Source organism: Pteronotus mesoamericanus, unplaced genomic scaffold, assembly GCF_021234165.1.
Source record: "Pteronotus mesoamericanus isolate MK-2021 breed Mesoamerican mustached bat unplaced genomic scaffold, CSHL_Meso_final scaffold_54, whole genome shotgun sequence".
NCBI lineage: Eukaryota > Metazoa > Chordata > Mammalia > Chiroptera > Mormoopidae > Pteronotus > Pteronotus mesoamericanus.
In genome coordinates, this window is record NW_026555321.1 from 75,420,828 (window position 1) to 75,439,664 (window position 18,837).

The 18,837-nt window shown below is 38.2% G+C and overlaps 1 pseudogene; it reads right to left on the minus strand.

The window, feature by feature from the left end:
- Positions 1 to 4,005: 4,005 nt before the first annotated feature.
- The window catches only part of LOC129088182 (dnaJ homolog subfamily B member 14-like), a 35,309-nt pseudogene continuing 20,477 nt past the window's right edge, over positions 4,006 to 18,837 (minus strand).

The window sequence follows — 18,837 nt, forward strand, 5'->3', positions numbered from 1 at the left end:
AATAAAGTAACAACTAAAATAACACATCATTGCCACAGTCAGACTAAGTATTAAAAATATTGGTAACTGTGAAAGGAACTGGGTACTCATAGACTCTTTTCCTTCATCTTCTTAAAGCAGACTCTTTAGCATATTTTGCAATGCTGATTTGGTGGAGGTGCATTCTTTTAGCCTTCTTTTGTCTGGGAAACTCCTTACTTCACCTTTCATTTTAATTGAGAATTTTGCTTGGTAGAGCAGTCTTGGTTGCAGGCTTTTGCTTTCCATGACTTGGTATATATTTCTTGCCATTCCATTCTGGCTTGTAGTGTTTCTGTTGAGAAGTCAGCTACTAGCCATATTGGGGCTCCCTTATATGTTACTACCTGTTTCTCCCTTGCTTCCTTTAGATTCTCTGTTTGTCTTTGATATTTGCCATTTTAATGATGATGTGTCTTGGAGTGGGCTTCATTGGGTTCCTCTTGAGTGGGACCCTCTGTGTTTCCTGGACTTGTGTGACTTTTTCTCTCCTCCAATTAGGGAAGTTTTCCATCATGACTTTTTCAAACAGGTTCTCTATCCCTTTGTCCTCTTCTTCGCCTTCTGGTATCCCTATTATACAGATATTATTGTGTTTCTGGTTGACCTGCATTTCCCTCAACATCCCTTCTCCTTCTTCTTTTTTTTTTTTTTTTTGAGTCTCTTTTCATTTTCTTGCTCTTTCTGGGAGATTTGTTTCTACCTTATCCTCCAGCTCGCTGATTCGATCCTCTGCTTCATCTAGCCTGCTTTTGATTCCTTCTACTGTGTTCTTCAATTCATAAATTGTATTCTTCATTTCCTCTTGTCTCTATTGATAGTTCCTATGTCCTTTTTCATGCTTATATAGTTTGCAGTAAGTTGCTCGTAGTTTCCCTGTAGTTCTTTGTAATTTTCACTGAGGTCACTGAGCTTCCTTAGAACTGTTGTTTGGATCTTAATACCTGATAGTTTCCTTAGCTCTATTTCTTTTAGTTCTCTTTGTGGTGATTCCTCCTTTCTCTTTGATTAGGGGGTGTTTCTTTGTTTTCCCATTATTTGTGAGATTTTTTTTTTTTTTTTTTTGCTTCTGCTTCTTAAATTGATCTGCCTTGATTTCCTGACTTTTTGGTGTAAACTTCTATGGTAGGAGAATGCTGTTTTTTTTCCTTTCTGGATCTGCCTCTGATGATGTCAGATGTTGACCCTGTCTGACCTTAGGCAGCCTGTTTACACTTCCAGGAATCTATTGTCTGTGGCTGTCTCCTTCAGCTGTTAACCTAGTCACTCTGTACTCAGAATACTCAGAAGGCCAGCTGAGAGACACCACAGGGCAGGGCTGAGTCCCTTCTGGGGGTGGGATTATCATATCCTCTCAAGTTGCTGCTTCTCAGGGGAGTGGTCTGCCTGAGCCAGATGGCTGCTGCCACATGGGGAATGAGTCGGCACTGGGATCCAACTGGCTATTCTCTCAGTTCTCTCCCCAAAGTCTCTTTCCCTCGTCTCTCCTCTGGCTTCTTTAACCCACTCTGTTCCCACCTTTGCCAGAGACCAGGGTAAGTGGCTACATTGTCCCTTTAAATGGCTCTTTGCATCTCCAGCCACCTATCTCTGGCAGAAAGCAACCTTGCTGCTTTTTGCAGCTGGCTGTTTTCTATGTACTTTTTGGGCTCTGGTGCTGTGGGCTGGAGTTCCCCACCAATGTCTATGGTTTAAGACCCCACTCTTCTCAGGGGGATCCAACTGTCTGTTTCAGTATCCTTCTGGGGTTGCCACCCGTGGGTGCCCCACCCACCGTCTCAAGTCTCCTGGACTCCTTACCAGTTAGGTTGTGTTAAAGCTGATTCTTCTGTCTGTTTGAGATTTTCAGGCTCCTTTCTCGCTACTGTTCAGTTTTCTGTTCCAGGTAATTTCTTCACAATTTAGTTCTAAGTCCAGATTGGTCCTGGGAGGAGGTCAGTGTGACTTCCACTCACTCCTCTGCCATCTTGATTCTCTGTGTCAGTTGTTGTTTTTTAAATAGTTTTCACTGCTTTCACTGGTGAACAGGTTAGTGGAGCAACTTATGCTGTCAGACTGGAAGTTAATTTCTACCTATGTAATTTTTGATAAGTATATTTTATTGACCACATATAAGTGCAGACTTAGAACACTGGAAGCAACATAAAATGCATGGTACAAATTAGGGACAGGAGGTCAATGAAAGTCAATGAGTCATGAATTAAAAAATAAATCAATATCTTAGGGTTTTAAAATTTCTAACAGATTTTCTCACATTTAATAGATTAGAAATACTTTTAGGAAGCAAGCTGGCAGTTTCCCAAAGTTATAAACAAGAAAACAGAATAATGATGATTTATCCAGGGTCACATAGCAAGATGGGACAAAGTATAGCTACAATTAAAGTTTATTGAAGCACAGTCATAACCTCTTAACTACAGTGATGTGTTCTGAAAAATATATCATTAGGTCATATTGTCATTGTGTGAACATACCAGAGGGTCCCCTCTTGAGTGGGACCCTCTGTGTTTCCTGGACTTGTGTGACTTTTTCTCTCCTCCAATTAGGGAAGTTTTCCATCATGACTTTTTCAAACAGGTTCTCTATCCCTTTGTCCTCTATTAGGACAACCCAGAGTGTATTAGGCTGTAAGGTATAGTCTAATGCTCTTAGTTTGTAAACTTGCACAGCCTGTCACTGTATTGAATACCATAGGCAATTGTGACATAATGGTAATTATTTGTGTATATATAAACTTATATAAACATAAGAAGATTCAGTAAATATACAGTATAAATGATTCTTAAAAATGGTACACATTTATAGGACACAACATGAATAGAGCTTAAAGGACTGGAAGTTGCTCTAGGTGAATCAGTGAGTGAGTGGGAAATAAATATGCAGGCCTAGAATATTACTGTACACTACTATAGACTTTATAAACACTGTCAACTTAGGCTACACAAACTTTATAAAACACCACAAGATTAAATCAAACACGAGAAAATTATGCAATCAAGAGATGCAGTAAACACAAGATGCTTGAGATTGATCCCAAAGTAACACAGCATAAACTTTTATAAAGAGCTTCTTTTTTTTAAATAACTAGAAAAAGTGCACTCTAAAATAATGACTAAAAGTATAGCCTACTAAAGACATAAATCAGTAGCATAGTTATTTATTATTATTACCAAGAATTATGTACTGTACATAATTGTATGTACTATACTTTTATATAAGTGGCAGCTCAGTAGGTTTGTGAGCTGCCTACACAACAGTATCACCACAAACACATTAGTAATGCATTACACTATGATGTTTTGATGTCACTAGGGGATAAGAATTTTTCAAGTCCATTACTATGTTGTGGAATTGCCATCATATGTGTGGTAATATGTTGACTAAAATGTCATTACATAGCACATGACTGGATACTTAATTGCATTTTCCACAAGTTACTTTTCCTGAAATCAACAGTCAAATCTATAGAAGTAGCAGAAATCATTAGTTATATTGAAATTTGTTTTCAAAGAGCTCAACATTTATTATTTTTTAAGTAATTTTGTCATAGAACATATATTCCATCAATTTAAACTGAACTGTCTTATGGGACTAAACACTACAAGAACTTAAATAAAAAGATAAAGATCTTTATGTATACAAAATAATCATTTCATAAATATTTGCGTGACAAGGGAAAAAATGGAGAATCACTAAAACTGTAAACTGCTGTAGGTGTGATAATCCTTTCTTGGGAGATTTTAAGTTAATAATCATATAAGCTTTTAAAGTAAAAATAATTACAGAAGTATAACTAAAATGTTAATTTTAGTGTTTAGTACCTTACTATTTTAGAGTCAGTAGGTCATGAACAGTCTAAGATTTCAGGGACCAACTAAAAAGTTTAGTTTTTAACTTCAAATCACTTTCATTAACTCTCATGATGAAACTAAACAAAGGGAATAATAGAGAGAGAGTGCACTAAATAGTATAAATAAATTTAGTTTATCAGCTTGTGTAAATACTGGTCAGTCACTCCAGTTTTGTACAGTTGTGCTCAAGGCACCTGTCTTCCTTCAGAGTGGATCATCACACTACCCTTTTGCTGCATATTGCATGTCTGTTTTCCATTGTCTTTCTTTTCAGTAATTATTTCCAATATTAGCCACATTACCTTCTTCTACACTCTTTTCTACCTTTTGTAGTTATATTCCTTTATATTCATTTTTAAAGTCCTTATTGACATAATAAATGACACCTAAGTCTTCTGTCTGAATTTTAATAATGTGTCCTTATCTATATCTGGGATATAAAGAAGAAGGAGGATTATAGATCATCCATTGGCTTAATAATGGCATGAGGATCAATACAATAGTGGTCATCAGCTAAATAAATGCAGAAAAGCCTCTATCCCCTCTTCTTCCTTTCTTTCCTGTTCACTATGTTGATACTGATGTTGATGGCCATAACCAGCTCTTACACTTGAAAACGAACATGTGCTACCTGAAGGAAATCTACCACTAAATAATATATTTAAAAAGTCTTCTGATGTTTATTAGCTTTGCAAGCTCTATGAAAATTTAATCTACCGTTGTTTTGATGATTACTTGTGTTACCAGACTAGAAGGGTCCATTTGTCTGTGTGCATCAGAGCCCAATAAGACAGCAAACAGAAGCTTGCAGCAAAGAAAGTAATGGTTCATGTTTAGGAAGAGGCCCGTGCCCAGAGACAGATTAGCTTACACTCGAAGGCCTGGCTGCCTGATGACTTCCAGGGCATGGGTTACATAGGAGGAAAATCATTAATCATTATTACTAAGGGAGTTAGATTAGGGTCATGGTCTCTACTGATTGGTCAGTGCTAGGTTAGGGGACAGTTGGTCATTGCATCTGGTCCAAATATCAGCCATGGCATCTCTTCATCTGGTTTTGATATTTTTCTGGGCCTGAAGCTGAAACACAAGTATGGACTAGATGTTATTTCTAATTTGACTGAAACTTTCTCTCTGGGGTCAACAGGTCCAAGGCTTTCTTCCTAGGATTATTTGATGTGGGCCAGAACCTCATTGTTCTGAGGGATAAATGATTAAGGGGGTGGTCTGTAAGGGAGAAGGTGACAGGTGAGTCAGAGTGCTGGATGGGGCTAGGCTAAATCAAAAGGAAGAAAAGAGAAATGCTCATATTAAAGAAATAAAGCTTCTAAATGGTTACTCATGCTTTTTAAACATTTATTTTATTTTTGAAATTTTTTATTGTATTTTTCCATTACCATTTAGTTCCTTTATACCGACCATCCCCCCTACAATCACCACACTGTTGTCCTTATCCATGAGTCCTTCTCCCTTTTCTCTCAATCCCTCTGCCCCTTAACCTCTCCCCCAACCCCTTAACTATCATCCTGCTCTCTATCTATGAGTCTGTCTCTATTTTATTTGTTAGTTCAGTTTGTTCATTAGATTCCACATATGAGTGAATCATTTGTGTTTCTCTTACTGGCTTATTTCACTTAGCATAATGTTCTCCAGGTCCATCTATATGGCTGCAAAGGGTAAAAGTCTCTTCTTTGTTCCGGCTAAGTAGTATTCCATTGCATAAATGTCCCATAGTTGTTTTATCCACTCATTTACTGATGGCCACTTGGTATGTTTCCATATCTTGGCGACTGTAAACAATTCTGCAATGAACATTTGGGTTCCTTAGGATATATTCCTAGAAGTAGGATCACTGGATCCAAAGGCAGATCCATTTTTAATATTTTGAGGTATTTCCATACCACTTTCCACAGTAGCTGCATTAGTCTGCATTCCCACCAACAGTGCAAAAGTGTTCTCCTTTCTCCGCATACTTGCCATCACTTGTTTGTTGATTTATTGATGACAGCCATTCTGTCAGGTGTGAGATGATATCTCATTGTGGTTTTAATTTGCATCTCTCTGATGATTAGTGATGGTGAGCATTTTTTTGTATGGCTATTTTCCATCTGTATGCCCTCTTTGGAGAAGTGTCTATTCAAGCCCCTTGATCATTTTTTAATTGTTACTTGTTTTTTGGTGTTGAGTTTTGTACTTTCTTTTTAAATTTTGGTTATTAACCCCTTATCAAATGTATGGGTGACAATGTTTTCCTGTTTTGTGGGTTGTCTTTTTTTTTTTATTGATGTTTTTCTTTGCTGTGCAGGTACTTTTTAGTTTGATGCTTTTTACACCACACACAAGAATAAATTCAAAATGGATTGATGACTTAAATGTTAGACCTGAAACCATAAAAATCATAGAAGAAAACAGAAAATTTCAGACATTGTTCATAGCAATATGTTGTTGGATGTACCTCCCCAGGCAAGGGAAACAAAAGAAAAAAATACATACCAATGGGACTATATCAAACCCATGCTTGTTCTGCATTGTCTATGAGGTTATATCTTTTTTTTTTGATTGCTTAAAACAGCATAAGCATTTCCAATCTTTTTAAAAGCATCTGTTGCTCCAGAGGCATGGCTTTATCTGGATTAAACTCTAATCAAGCTTTCTATAAGCTTTTTTCAACTCTTCATCATCAGCATCTTTGGTAATTTCAAGTACTTTACAGTGACTTTTACAATTGTTAATGCTGAACTCTATATCCTTGGTCATTGGGGTACCTTTTCCATTTTCCCCACTACCAGATGTTCTGTCCTTTGTGCAGCTGGCCTTGCTTTGCTCACCACTACTTGATAGTTTTCAGTAATTAAAGCTATTTATAACCACACTTCCATTTTTGCTCATTATTTCCAATAGTGCTCTGGGTCATAATATCCAGTTTTATTATCTTAAAAATGGAATTAGCAAGGTTTTCCATGTGAATAATCACCAGAGCTGGTGCCATGGGCCAAGGGCAGTGGCTAGAGCTTCCATGCTTTCTGCAGGAAGCTAGGCCTTCTCCAGGATGCTGGCGTTCAGGGCCTCCAGGGTGATCTCCAGAGTTCTCCCCTCATCCCGGTTCCCTGCCAGGGCTTTCACCTCCCTTTATCATTGTTCATTGTCAGAGAAGTGCTTAAGGGATATAGTCTTCATAGATCCATGTAATAAAATAATGTGCAAAAGAAAATCTAATGAAAGTCCTACACAAATGACCTTTTGAGGAGTGGGCCAGGAATAGAGCCATGTTGATGTTTCTCTCTCTCTGAGACCAGCACCACTGCCTCACTCTGATTTCTGCTTTTCTGAAACATTGTTCTCTTTTCTGTCACTGTCCAATTCTCATCCAACAGAGAGTGAAGACCCAATGACGTTTTAAGAGTAGTCAGCTACAGAAAATGAAGGTTGTTCTAGCATACGTTCAACAGAAAACTATTGAAGAATATTAATACTTTATTTTTATAAATAAAAATGTATTGTATTTGAAGCATTTACTTTCTGGAAAAAAATGATCTATGTCTGTCTACTTCTTTATATTTTTGTTTACTCCTTATGAATTGTTTATAATCAAAATTTCTATTTTGACATAATTGTCTTTTGCTATGTAATTGTAAGACATAGTACAAAGAAGTAACATTTATTTCTATTAGTTTCAGGCGTAAAAACATAGTGGTCAGATCATCATATATTTTACAAGGTGTTCATTCCAATATATCCTGAAAAAATACAGGTTTTCTGGAAAAAAATGGATTTCTGATAATTGTTGTAGAAGATATTGTTGTTTAATTGATGTGCATTGTATGCAAATAAGTGCTCTCTTACTTCTTACCTGAAAGGTAAGTAAAAAATAAAAATAAAAAAGGAAATAAAGAGAAATAACATTTATCCTTTATCTGTGTTCTCTAAATGGCAACATCTTCCAAGACTGTAGTGCAATAGAACAAACAAGATGGTGACATTAACACAGGAAAGATACAGAAGAGTTCTAGTACCACAAGAGACCTTCATATTGCCCTATTACAGTCACAGCAATTTTCTTTCTGCCACAACTTCTGACTATCTCCAACCCCATCCTTCACCCTGGCAGCCATTAATCTGTTTCCTATTTTATAATTTGGTTATTTCAAAAATATTAATAAAGCATGCATTATGTTACCTTTTGACATTTTTTTTACTAACAGCATAATTCTCTGTAAGTTCATCCAAGTTATTGCCTAAATCAATAATCTGTTTATTTATTTATTTATTTTTTGCTGATTAGTCTCCCATGACATAAATATACTAAAGTTTATTTAATTATTCACATGTTGAAATCATTGGTCTTTCTTTGGGTTGTTTCCAGTTTTTGTTTATTACAAGTGAAGCGTCTACAATGTAAGGTTTTCTTTCTCTGGGGTAAATGGTCAGGAGCACAATCCCTGGGTTCAAAATGTCTTACAAAGTGGCTTTACCATTTTATACTCTCTTCAATAATGTATAAGTTATCTTATTTTCTCAAACTATCACTGACATTTGTTTTTGTCACTATTTGTTCTAAACATTTTGGTATGTGTGTAATGATATATTATGATTTTATTTTATTTTTTATCTTCACCTGAGGACATTTTTTCATTGTTTTAAGATAGAGTGGAAGGGAGAGAAAAAGAGAAAGACAGAAACATCAATGTGAAAGAGAAACATTGGTTGCCTTCTTGTATGCATCCTGACCAGGGTACATGGCCCCACCAGGGATTGAACCTGCAACCCGGGTATGTGCTCTACCTGGGAATCAAATCCATGAACTTTTGGTCTATGGGATGAACCTCCAACCACTTGAGCCACACCAGCCAAGGTTCTCATGATTTTACTTTGCATTTCCTAAAGGTGAATGAAAGGTCACATTTTCATGTTCTTATTTTCCATTTGTATATGATCTTTAATTAAATGTATTTTGTTATTTTTTCCTGATTGGGTTGTTTCTATTTCTACAGTTGAATTTTGAAAGATAGTAATATATTCAAGATATTAGTGCTCTGTCAGATATGTTGTTGGAAAATCTTTTCTCCAAATAGGGAACTCATTTTTTATTTTCTTAACAGAGGTTTTCACAGAGCAGAAGTTTTAAATTTTGTCAGTTTCTAATTTACTAACATTTCCTTTTATGGATTGAGCTTATGGTGAAAAGTTTGAGAATTCTTTGTCTAGCTTTAATTCCTGAAGAGTTTTGTCTTATTTTTCTATAAGGTTCATAATTCTATATTTTATATTTAAATTTTATTTATTTTTTGTTTTTCTATGATATTAAGTATATCATTTATTTTTTAATTTATTTTTATTTAGTTTTTATTTTTTTATTTTTTAAATTTTATTTTAATTTATTTTTTCAAATACATTTGTCTCTCCCAACCCCCCACCACTTTCCATTGCCTCCTTCCTTCTTTCCTCCCTCAGCTCTTCCCCTTTGGTTTTGTCCATAAGTCCTTGCTATATGTTCCTTGACTTTCCCCTTCTCTTCCTTGTCCCCACCCCCCTCTTCCTCCTTCCCTCTTCTCTCTGTTGATTTCTTTTCCTTTCAGTGTTGTTGGTCTTATTTTCCTTGCATCTTTGTATTGTTGGTTAGGTTCCACTTATAGGTGAGATCATATGGTATTTGTCTTTCGCCCCAGGCTTTACTCGCTTAGCATAATGCTCTCCAGTTCCATCCATACTGTCGCGAAGTTTAGTAGTTCTTTTTTTCTTTCTGCTGTATAGTATTCCATTGTGTATATGGACCATCACTTTTTGATCCAATCATCTACTGATGGGCATTAAGGTTGCTTCCAACACTTGGCTATTGTAAATTGTACTGGATGAACATTGGGGTGCATAGGTTCTTTTGTATTGGCCTTTTGGTGTTCTTAGGGTATAGTCCTAGCAGGGGTATCACTGGATTAAAAGGCAGTTCCATTATCAGGTTTTTGAGGAAATTCCACACTGCTTTCCACAGTGCCTGCACCAGTCTGCATTCCCACCAACAGTGGACTAGGGTTCCCTTTTCTCCACAGCCTCGCCAGCACCTGTTGTTTGTTGATCTGTTTATGATGGCCATTCTGACCGGTGTGAGGTGGTACCTCATGGTGGTTTTGATCTGCATTTCGCTGATGGCTAGTGATGCTGAGCATCCTTTCAAATGCCTCTGGGCTCTCTGTATCTCCTCCTTGGAAAAGCGTCTGTCCAGCTACTTTGCCCATTTTTTGATTGGATCATTTGTCTTCTTGGAGTGGAGTCGAGTGAGTTCTTTATATATCTTGGAGATCAAACCTCTATCTGATGTATCATTAGCGAATATATTTTCCCATAGGATTGGCTCCCTTTTCATTTTGCTGATGTTTTCTTTAGCCGTGCAGAAGCTTCTTATTTTGATGAGGTCCCACTTGTTTATTCTTTCCTTTACGTCCCTTGCTTTAGGAGACATATCAGTGAAAAAATTGCTGCGTGGGATATCTGAGAGTTTCCTGCCAATGTCCTCCTCTAAGACTTTGATGATGTTGCGACTTATATTTAAGTCTTTTATCCATCTTGAGTTTATTTTTGTGTATGGCGTCAGCTGATGACCCAATTTAAATTTTTTGCATGTGGCCATCCAGCTCTCCCAACACCATTTCTTGAAGAGGCTATTATGGCTCCATTTTATGTTTCTGCCCCCTTTGTCAAATATTAGATGCCCATAGAGACCTGGGCATATTTCGGGGCTTCTATTCTATTCCACTGGTCTATGGGTCTGTTCTTGTGCCAGTACCAGATTGTTTTGAGTATAGTGGCTTTGTAGTAGAGTTTGATGTCCGGTATTATGATCACTCCTACTTTGTTTTTCTTTCTCAAAATTGCTGCGGCTATTCGGGGTCGTTTATGGTTCCATATAAATTTTTGAAATGTCTGTTCTATTTTTGTGAAATATGTCATTGGTATATTAATAGGGATTGTGTTGAATCTATAAATTGCTTTGGGTAGTATGGACATTTTGATGATATTAATTCTTTCAATCCATGAGCACGGTCTATGCTTCCATTTATTTGTGTCTTCCTTAATTTCTTTCTTCAATGTTGTATAGTTTTCTGTGTACAGGTCTTTTATGTGTTTGGTTTAATTTATGCCTAGGTACTTTATTTTTCTTCTCGCTATATTGAAAGGCATTTTTTTTCTGATTTCTTCTTCTTCTATTGCATTGCTGGTGTACAAAAATCCCTTTGATTTCTGAATGTTGACTTTGTATCCTGCTGTTTTGCCAAATTTACTTCTTAGGTTGAGGAGTTTTTTGGTAGAGTCTACAGGGTTCTCTATGTACACTATCATGTCATCTGCAAACAATGATAGCTTTACTTCCTCCTTTCCTATTTGGATGCCTTTTATCTCTTTCTGTTGTCTGACCGTTGTGGCTAGGACTTCCAATATGATGTTGAAAAGAAGCGATGAGAGCGGACATCCTTGTCGTGTTCCCGATCTTAGTGGGAAAGCTTTCAGTTTTTGCCTGTTGAGTATGATACTGGCTGTAGGTTTTTCATATATGGCCTTTATTACGTTGAGGAATGCCCCATTTATTCCCACTTTGCTGAGTGTTTTGATCATAAATGGGTGCTATACCTTATCGAATGCTTTTTCTGCATCTATCGAGATGATCATGTGGTTTTTGTCTTTTCTTTTATTTATGTGATGTATCACGTTTACTGATTTGCGTATATTGAACCATCCCTGCATGCCTGGGATGAATCCCACTTGATCATGGTGGATAATCTTTTGAATGTATTGCTGGATGCGGTTTGCCAATATTTTGTTGAGGATTTTAACCTCTATGTTCATCAGCGAAATTGGCCTGTAGTTTTCTTTCTTTGTAGGGTCTTTATCTGGTTTTGGGATCAAGGTGATGCTGTCCTCATAGAAAGAGTCTGGGACTCTTCCCTCGTCTTGGATTTTTTGGAATAGTCTGAGAAGGACAGGGGTTAGCTCTTCCTTAAATGTTTTGGAAAATGCTCCTGTGAAACTGTCCGGCCCTGGGCTTTTGTGTGCCGGGAGTTTCTTGATGACTGCTTGAATTTCCTCAGCTGTTATCGGTCTGTTCAAGCTTTCTGTTTCTTCCTCCTTCAGTGTTGGAAGACTATACTTTTTAAAAAATTTTTCCATTTCATCAAGATATTCAAATTTCTTGGCATATCATTGTTCATAATAGTTTCTGACGATCCTTTGTATTTCTGTGGTATCAGTTGTTATGTCTCCTCTTTCATTTCTGATATTATTAATTTGGGTCCTCTCCCTTTTTTTCTTGATGAGTCTGCTTAAAGGCTTGTTAATTTTATTTTATCTTTTCAAAGAACCAGCTTCTGGAATGGTTGATCCTCTGAATTGTTCTTTTTGTCTCTATGTCATTCAGTTCTGCTCTCATCTTGACTATTTCTGTCCTTCTCCTTGCTCTGGGATTTATTTGTTGTTGTTTCTCCAGTTCTTGAAGTTGTAGTGTTAGGTCTTTTATTTGAAATGTTTCTCTCTTTTTTAGGGAAGCCTGTATTGCTATGAACTTCCCTCTCAGGACAGCCTTTGCTGTGTCCCATAGGTTTTGGACTGTTGTCTGTTCATTTTCATTTGTTTCCAGAAGTTTTTTGATTTCTTCTCTTATCTCATTATTGACCCATTCATTGTTTAATAGTCTACTGTTCAGTCCCCATGAATTTGGAAGTTATTGAAGTTTCTCTTTGAGGTTGATTTCCAGTTTCAAGGCCTTGTGGTCTGAGAAAAAGTTTGGTATTATTTCAATTTTCCTGAATTTGCTGAGGTTTGCTTTGTGTCCTATCATGTGGTCTATCTTTGAAAAACTGCCATGAGCATTTGAAAAGAATGTGTATTTTTCTCCTTTGGGATGTAAGGTTCTATATATGTCAGTTAAGTCTCTTTGATTCAGTGTGTAATTCAGCACCACAATATGTTTATTAATGTTTTGTTTGGAAGATCTGTCCATTTTTGACAGTGTGGTGTTGAAATACCATATTATCAGTGTGTTGCTGTTTATATCTTTTTTGAAGTCATCCAACAATTTCCTTATAAACTTGGGGGCTCCTATATTGGGAGCATATAAGTTAATGATGTTGATGTCTTCTTGATAGATTCTTCCTTTAAGTATTATAAAGTGCCCCTCTGGGTCTCTCTTTCTGGCCTTTGTTTTGAAATCTACTTTGTCTGATACAAGTATGGCAACCCGGCCTTTTTCTCATGCCCATTAGCTTGGAATATTTTTTTCCATCCCTTTCCTTTCAATCTGTGTAGGTCTCTTGCTTTGAGGTGGGTCTCTTGTAGGCAGCATATGTGTGGGTCATGTTTTCTTATCCATTCAGCTACCCTGTGTCTTTTGATTGGGGCATTGAGTCCATTCACATTGAGAGATATTACTGATAGAAACTTACTCATCTTTTCTCTTTGTACCTGTGTTCCTCTCTCTCTCATTCTTTTCCTTCATCTGCTTAAACCAGTCCCCTTAGCATATCTTGGAGTGCTGGTTTGGTAGAGATGTATTCTTTTAGCTTTCTTTTGTCTGGGAAACTGCGTATTTCTCCTTCTATTTTAATGGAGAGCCTAGCTGGGTAGAGCAGCCTTGGCTGTAAGCCCTTGCTTTTCATGGCTTGGAATATTTGTTGCCATTCCCTTCTGGCTTGTAGTGTTTCTGTGGAGAAGTCAGCTCCTAGGCGTATCGGGGCCCCCTTGTATGCTACTTACTCCTTCTCCCTTGCTGCCTTGAGGATTCTCTCTTTGTCTTTGATAGTTGCCATTTTAATGATGATGTGTCTTGGAGTGGACCACTTTGAGTCCCTCTTCAGTAGGGTCCTCTGTGCCTCCTGGATCCATGAGAGTGTTTCTCCCTCATATTAGGGAAATTTTCCATCATTACTTTTTCGAGGAGGTTCTCTATCCCTTGCTCCTCTTCTTCTCCTTCTGGTATCCCTATTATACGGATATTATTGCGTTTCAGGTTGTCCTGCATTTCCCTAAATGCCTCTTCATTCTTTTTGAGCCATTTTTCCATTTCTTGTTCTTTCTGGGAGCTTCTTTCTACCTTGTCCTCCATCTCACTGATTCGATCCTCGGCTTCATCCAGCCTGCTTTGGATTCCTTCTACTGTGTTCTTCAATTCAGAAATGGTGTTCTTCATATCCTCTTGTGTCTTCGTGATAGTTTCTATGTCCTTTTCCAGGCTGATATAGATTGCTGTAAGATCCTGATAGTTTCTCTGCAGTTTCTCATAGTTCTCTTTGAGCTGGCTGAGCTCATTGAGCTTCCTTACAACCATTGTATTGAATTCAGTATCTGATAGTTCCCTTGCCTCTATTTCATTTAGGTCTCTCTGTGGGGAGTCCCCTTTTCCACTCCTTTAGGGGGAACTTCTTTTTCTTCCCATTTTTGTGAGAGTCTGTTAAGTATTTTTGTCCTTTACTTTTCTTTCTGGGCCTGCCTCTGATGATGTCAGTTGTTGACCCTATAGGTCTTGGGTTTTTTGTTTGAGCCTTCCAGGAGTCTACTGTCTGACGCCTGCTTGGGGCAGCTCTGTGACCCCTTCTATGAGGGCTGGGCTAATTTTTGGGATCTATTTGCACTCTCTCGTGGGCTCTTTGAGCGCGCTCCTGGCGCGGCAGGATCCCCCACCTGCCTGGGCTCACATGTACTTGCCCCAGACCAGGGGGCTTATTCGCGACCTTGTGTACTCATGTGGCCCCCCTGGTAGGCGAGCTCCGCAGCACTGGTCAGTTTAAGGACTTCTATTGTGTGTTTTCCCCGATTTTGGCTCTTTGGGTGCTTTGCTTGCCCTCCCCAAATGGGGACTACGGAAACGGGAGGAAGTCAGCTCCAGGACTCTCCGGTTTATCCTGTCTCCGGTCTCTCCTCCAGGGATTCTGGCCAGCTCTACTAATTTTGTGGGCCGCTCCGCAATCCTGGGCAGGCGGGTTAATTTATGCCTACCCTTGCCTCTCTGCGCACTCCTTCGCAGGCTGTATTGGTGCCAATCTGTGGGAGGCCTTGCCGGCCGGTGCAGGCATTCGCCAGCCCGCGGGGGTCACGCACACGATCGCCAACACTTGCTTGGTCACTGGGCGCAAGTGTGCACGCCTGCACTGGGTGTTTTTGGGGTATCTATGTGTGCTTTTCAGCTTTTGGCTCTTTGAGGGTGTGTCCTCTTCCCGCGCGATGGAGACTACGGCAAGGAGAAGGAGTCAGGACTCCCCGGTTCCTCCTCCCATTCTTTCCCCAACGCCTCCGTTTCTAGTCTCTCCTCAGGGGTCTCTGGGCAGTTTTGTGACCCTGTGCGGCCCGCGTTTCAATCGCAGGCAGTCTGGTTCCTGTGCTCCCCTCTTCTGCCTCTTTGGGGGGCGTGCCTTTCCAGCCCACAATGGAGACTACTGAATGGGGAGGGAGTCGGGACTCCCCAGGTCCTCCTCCCGTTCTTTCCCCAACGCCTCCATCTCCACTCTCTCCTCAAGGCTCTCCCATCCAGTCTGCACTCAGCCCCGCAGCTCACACGTGTACAAACTATGTGCGGAGCGCAGAAATGGCAGGTTAATTGATTCCCTTATGCCTGAGCGAGATGGTAGCTGCAGAGTGGGAGGTGCGTTATCACCCGGGCTCCACCGGCCACCGTCTCAGTTCTCTTCACAAAGTTTTCCTCACCAGTCTTTTCCCAGGCACCAGCCCACCCTGCTGCCGCCTCTACCCAGAGATCAAGGAGGGTGGCTGCCAGGGCAATTTTTGCATTGGCCCTTTAAATGTCTCTTTGCATCCCCAGCCACCTGTCTCTGGCAGAAAGCTCCCCTAAGCTTTTTGGGGTTGCGTTTTGTCTGTATTTTCTTCATTTTAGCTGCAGTAGTTTAGGGGTCCCTGTTTATGATTCAGACCCTGTTCTTCTCGGGGGAAGCTAACTGGGCATTTCAATGTCCTTCTGGTGCTAGTGCCTGTGGGTACCCAGCCCACCCTCTCGAGTCTCCACCGCACTTCTCACCCGTTGAGATGTGTGAGAGTCGAATCTATTTTTTTTATTTTGTTTTTCTATATGATATTTTGTTTTTATATATGATATTAAGTATAGATCAAGGTTCATTTTCTTGTCTCCGAATGCCATGTGTTGAAGAGCCTATTCATCCTCAATTGAACTGTTTTGAAATTTGTGACAATGGAGTTGAGCATTTTTTGTCTCTTTTTGGGCCTTCTGTTCTCTTCTATGCATCTATGTGTTTTTCCCTCCACTGGTACATATTGTGTAAGTTACTGTAGATGTCTTGAATTAAGGTTGACTGATACTTCCACATTTATTTTCATATTTTTAAGTATGGTTTTAGCTATTATATCTATTCCATTTTTTATATAAATTTTAGAATAATTTGATGTATTTCAACAACAAATCTTGTGGAATTTTTGATAGGAATTGAGCAACATCTGTATGTCAATTTACGGAAAAAAATGACATTTTTGTTATGTTCTTTCTTATAATCCATGAAACAAAGTTTGTCTCACCATTTATTTAGACAGAATTTGATTGGTTTAGTGTGTTACCCTACAGGTTCAGTACCCATAATGTTAAAATTACACTTATCTTTACCACCAATTGGAAATGGTATTGCATTTTAATTTTGCTATCTATGTGTTTGTTGATTGTATATACTTTTATAAAGGTAAATTTGATTTTTGTATGTTTACTAGTATCCTATGATTTTGAACAGGCTTATTAGTTCTAAGAGTTTGTAGTTTTTGCAGATTCTTTTGGATTTTCTACATAGGCTATAGTGTCCTCTGAAAATAGTAGCATTAGTATTTCTTCTTTTCTAAATTATATGATCATTTCTTTTCCTTGTCTCATTACACTGACTGGAGCTTTTAATACCATGTTGAATGAAGGTGGTGAGAGTAGACATCCTTGCCTTGTTTTTGATCCTAGGGGGCTGCAGTTCATCTGTCACCAGTAGGTATAAGATAACTATAGTTTTAAAAATATTTCCTTTATAAAATTTAGGATGTATCTTTATTTTTCTATTTAATAATATTAAAAAAATCAAGTGTTGAATTTCATCAAATGCTTCTTATCACCAGTTGAGAGATATGACTCCAATTTTGAAAGATCTACTGTTGTTAAAATTCTATCAAACAGCATCACAAACTGCAGAGAAATTGTTAATGAAAGAATCAATAGATGTGACAAATGTATTGCTGTCTTATTTTCAAAATTTGCTACAAACCTGATCAGTCAGCAGCCATCTACACTGAGATGAGACTCTCCACTAGAAAAAAGATTACAAATCATTGAAGGTTCAAATGAAGTTTACGTTTTTTTGTCTTTGTTTTTATTTTTTGCAATAAAGTTTTTTTTTATTAAAGTGCTTGCACTTTTTTTAACACATGATTCTATTGTATATTAATAGACTATACTACGGTATAGTATAATGTAAACATAACTTTTATATGCTCTGGGAAACCAAAAAAATTTTATGAATCACTCTATTATAATATTTACTTTTTTCTGTGATTGTCTGGAATGGAAACCTCACTATGTCTGAGGAAAACCTGTATTAGTTCTTTTGATGGTTCCTCTGAACCCATAAGGCTTCCTCATTCTTTTTCAAATCTTTTTTTCTGCTCTGCTTTTCCTGCAGTTTTAAATGACTGCTCTATAGTTCACAGTATCTTTCTTCTGATTGGTCAAGTCTGCTCTTTTCACATCATTCATGGTATTCTTTAGTTTTAGAATTTGCTACCTTTTTATGACTTCTATCTCTCTGTGGAAACTCTTATTTTGTTTATGTATTATTTACCTAATTTTATTTAGTTGCACATTTGTGTTCTTTTTTACTGTGCTGAGCTTTCTTAAAAGAATTATTTTTTAAAATTCTTTGTCAGGAAGTTCATAAACCTCCATTTTTTTGTTGTCAGATACTAGAAAATTATTTTGTTTTGTTGGGAGTATTATGATTCCTCATTTTTTTAGCACTCCTTGAAATTTTGCATTGTTGTCTTCACAGTTAAAGAAGTAGTCATCTCCTCTAGGCTTTCCTAAGTGGTTTTGAGAGAGAAACACCTTTACTATCACTTGCTAGAGGTTCTGAGGCTCTCTCGGAACTCTTCAATGGATGTGCTCTGTCTTCCTTCTTAAGGGGAAATTATTAAAATTGTATATTTTTTGTTGATCCTACAAAGCCAATCCAGGTTCTAAAATCTTTGTTTGTTTTTTCCTAGGGTTGTGCCCTTAAATGTTCAAGCTTTTGCCTCTCCTCCTAATCCAGCAGAGTCGGGTCAGTTTTCTGTGCACACTCAGGAGCTGCCTGCATAATCTCTCACTTGCTGTTCATAGAGGCATGCCCAGGCATTTGGCCACAGGTATGGGTAGCTGTTCAGAGCTTTTGGGTACTTATGAGCCAGTTGGGGAGTTTTGAAATCAAGGCATCCCAAGCAACTCATGGGTGGGCTGCCTGTTGTGGTCTATAAAGCAGTTAGTATGATGCCTGACCTTTTGATAAATCCTCAGCCTTTGTTGCTATTCAACCCCACCTCTATTCCTTATTACCAGGCTATCCCCACCCCCCAGCCAGGCTGATAACTTTAGTATTCTGAGTGGGATAGGAAAGAAATGGGCTTCTTGAGCAGCATCCCACATGGCTGGGAATGCCGGGCACTCAATTACTATGTTCTCAAGTTCCACAAGGGAGAATTTATAGGTCAAGGGGTTTTTCTGGGCACTAAGTTGTGCTAGCTTTGGGGAGGGGTGTTGTGGGTAAAGTAAAAATGTTTTTCTTATCCTCTTCAATTTATCTCAGATTTTTTTTTCATTTTCAAAACAACATTAAAAAATAAGTGCATTTTAACCATACTCAGCCCATAGCAGAGTAAATGGGTGAGTGGAGCAACACTAGAATTGGCAACAGAGAAAGTTAGCTGAAGGAAAGCAGAGGAACTGTGTCATTTCGCTATT